Source organism: Mastomys coucha, unplaced genomic scaffold (genome assembly GCF_008632895.1).
Source record: "Mastomys coucha isolate ucsf_1 unplaced genomic scaffold, UCSF_Mcou_1 pScaffold23, whole genome shotgun sequence".
Taxonomy (NCBI): Eukaryota; Metazoa; Chordata; class Mammalia; order Rodentia; family Muridae; genus Mastomys; species Mastomys coucha.
The window spans coordinates 16,451,187-16,454,753 of NW_022196906.1; the positions used below are offsets into that span (position 1 = coordinate 16,451,187).

Sequence of the window (3,567 nt, forward strand, 5' to 3'; positions counted from 1 at the left end):
CAACAAAAGTTGTGCACTCAGGGTTATACTCTGGACTGAATGACACAGCAAAATGCAGGTGCAACAGTCTTGCTCAATAATCTAGTTGACTGTCTTTGGACAGAGCCAGTGTCAGAAAGTAAGGTCACTAGGGACATGTCCTAGAAGGGCTATTGGGGTGTCCTCACCACCACACCTCCTTCCTGCTTGCTGGCTGCAGTGAGGTAGCAAGCTTTCACATATACACACCACACAAACACACAGTTCCTGGCTGCAGTGAGGAAGCCAGGTTTCACACATACACAACACACAAACGCACAGTTCCTGGCTGCAGTGAGGTAGCCAGCTTTCACACATACACACCACACAAATGCACAGTTCCTTGCTACAGGAGGTAGCCAGCTTTCACACATACACACACCATAAACACACAGTTCCTGCCTGCAGTGAGGTAATCAGCTTTCACACATACACACCACACAAAGGCACAGTTCCTGGTTGCAGTGAGGTAGCCAGCTTTCCTCTATGTCCCCTCTCACGACTGTGATGGTGTGACATGATCAGGTAACCACTGACTGAATGCTCTGCAAACCGCCAGCCACAGTAACCTTTCTCCCATGGCAGTCAAGAGACGGTGGGGGAGTGTACTCCATGACAACACTGTACAGACAACAGCGACCTAGATTAGCCCAATTATGCAGGCTATACATTTTCCTCCCCTGGATGTGGAAGCTAGGCCACAAACTCACCATTTCCAGCTTCCAGGGATTAGAGTTCCTCCTTGGACTTTCTAGAAGCAGTTTGTCATGAGGATTTCCCAGGAAAACTCAAGTCTACATCTGCAAAACAACCAAGATTACTGGATTTTTAATGGAGGTGTTGTAATACAGAAGTAACACTGAACTGGCGAATATACAGCCTTATTCTACTTGAGCTTCAGCTGACAAGACTTTTGTCAGACTCCAGAGGAAGGGGTCCAACAGAGGAGGGCTTCCCTTCTCTTCCCAAATCCCCTTAATGTTTCTCCTTTCTATCTGGTCTGTCTTTACCTTCACTCTTCACATCTCCTCAAACTGAGACCTCACTCAGAGCGGGTCCTCAGAATCAGATCTCTGTTTAGTTGTCTCATCCTCAACTCTTCCTCAGATTGAGGCATGCTCTCCCTCAGACCCTCACTTCTTTCATCAGGCCCTGGCCTCCTTCCCTTAGGCCCTAGTCTCCTCTTTCTGGCCCTCATTTCTTCCCTCAGGACCTGGCCTCCTCCCTCAGACCCTCACCTCCTCCCTCAGACCTTCATTTCCTCCATAACACCCTACCTTCCTCCATCAAATCCTTTCTCTGGCCTACAGACCCTTCAGTTCCTCATCCATCCTCAGAGATTGTAGGGGAATTGGTAAACACCGCCTCTCCCATCCTTCTGGGAGTCTCTTGAAGTCTAGTAGACACCAACTTCTAATTTCTATGACAGCCAATCCACTGACTACTCTGGCTGCCCAGTGACAGGCACTGAGGGAATCATTTACACTTAGAACCATTCCCTGGTCTCAATTTACCATTCAGCAGAGTGGTCAGAAAGCCCCTATCCCATCTCTACTTAGGTTTGAGGGTCTCTGCAGGAAGGGCTATTGGCTCTACGCAGCATGAGTCTCTCAGAGAAATTCTCCAGTTGGGCCTTGCTGTGGTCCCACGACACTGGGAGTGAGGGGATAACACTTCCCAATTCTCCAACAAGAGAGTGCTGACACCTCTATACACTCAGTGAGGAGATTATGGCTGGAACTCAGGGCCCTGCGCAGCTGCCAAGCACACTCTACCACAAAACTGGTTCCCTGTTGATTGTTCTGAAGACAGGACTTAACTAGGTTGCCCAGGATGGCCTTGAACTCAGTCTGTAACCTAAACTGGTCTCCACCTCAGGATCCTCAGCCTCCCAAGTAGCTGGGAATACAGGACTATACTACCAAGCCTGATTTGAAGGTGAGATCTGCACCCAGGTCTAAAAGCCCTCTCCTCTTTCTCTTTAACAGGCAGAGGGGATGTGTAACAAAAGGAAGATGGGGAAGGGGTGAGCCATCTGCACAGAGCTGTTCTGCAAGGCCACACCCAGGTTGCCTTAGTTAGGACCCACAGAGTAAAAGTCATTTTCTAGCCCAGTCTTCACACCCATTTCCAGGATTTCAGAGAAACGCCAACAAGGAACAGCCATCAGAGAAATGCCAACAGAGAGGATGAGAGGTAAGGGAACCAGAGTGTTGATTCATGTGCTCAGGGCTGGGGTAGGACTGCCATAGCTGTTGCTACAGCATGAAAAGTCCTGCCTCAAAAGGGGCAGAGGGGAGGAAAGGAGGGAAGGAGAGGGTGAGGGAGGGAAGAGAGAGAGAGAGAGAGACAGAGAGAGACAGAGAGCGAACTGGGTGTCAGGAGGTGACAGGCAGGTAGGCCAGCAGGGAAGACAGGAGTTAACTTCCCACTGAAGGGTTGGGTGGTGTCTCTACCAAGGCCATCCATCAAGCAGGGCCTTTTGCCATGTTATCTCCACCCAGATGCCAGGGCTAGAGATGAAATGAATGTAGGGAGAAGGGATCCATGAGAATAAAGACCCTGGAGCCCAATAACATGGCCATCCCAAAACCCACTTCAGGGTCTCCCTGATCTGGAGATCCACCCGCCCCTTCCTGCCAGGCTGCTTTCTGCTTTGAGATGCTTGTTCTCACCTCTTCAGAGGTGAAAGTTTACCTTTCTCTACTTTCTTGGTCCCTAGGTCTTCAGTTCTTTCCTTTTCTTTCTTTCTTTCTTTCTTTCTTTCTTTCTTTCTTTCTTTCTTTCTTTTTTTTTTTTGCCTCTGAGAAGAACTTAGACACCTAGATTCTCAGCCCAGAGCATTGGCATTCCTATTCTGTGGGGGCTGGGTTCCTGACAGAGCACTTCCCTAGTATGCATTTCCTAGGTTCCATCACAGAGAAGGTAGTATTCAGAGAATAGGTAGGCATTCTGATTCCAACTCATGCCCTAGAGAACGGGACCCGGGAAAATATATGCCCTGCGGGGAAGAGGTGAGAAATCAAGGACCATTCGTCTAAAATCAATACAGTTAAATAGCTAGTCCTTCAGTGCGATCCTGAGATTCAGAAACAAGCCACAAAGCAAGGGGCATACAGGGCTGAAGGTGGTCGGGTTGGGTGGTTCAGAGACGAAGGGCCAGGAAAATCCTGGGGCAATGAGTCACTGGGGCCAGGTAACCTGGGGGGTCGCTTGCTGGCACTGTCCAGATGGCACAAGTCCTTTCAGAACGGCTGGTTGCAACAATGTGCCACAAGCCCCAAACCCCGCGAGCGTCTTCGGTCCAAGGACCGTGACCTGCGCCCCGGTGTCCAGCGCGGTCCCAGACAGGCCAGAGCTGCGGGGAGGGCGGCGGCGAGACTCGAGTCCCCTCGCAAGGACCGGGACACGAGGCCGCCCCCGGTGCCCAGCCCCCACCCCACAGCTGGGGGACAGAGGGCTGGAGGTTGGGGACTCTGCAGTCGCCGGCACCGGCTCCGCGGGGACGCCGCGCTCACCATGGCGGAGTCCAGACACCCCGCGTCCTCG

At 51.3% G+C, this 3,567-nt stretch overlaps 1 long non-coding RNA gene across 4 annotated transcripts in view; it reads right to left on the reverse strand.

Moving 5' to 3' along the window:
* The window catches only part of LOC116072046, a 21,398-nt gene extending 17,831 nt beyond the window's left edge, over nt 1-3,567 (reverse strand). For all 4 annotated transcript variants that reach the window (XR_004111295.1, XR_004111296.1, XR_004111294.1 and 1 more), the window contains exons 1-2: nt 3,537-3,567; nt 729-818 (exon numbers count right to left, since the gene is read on the reverse strand). This is a non-coding gene — a long non-coding RNA (uncharacterized LOC116072046). The remainder of the gene's footprint in view (nt 1-728; nt 819-3,536) is intronic.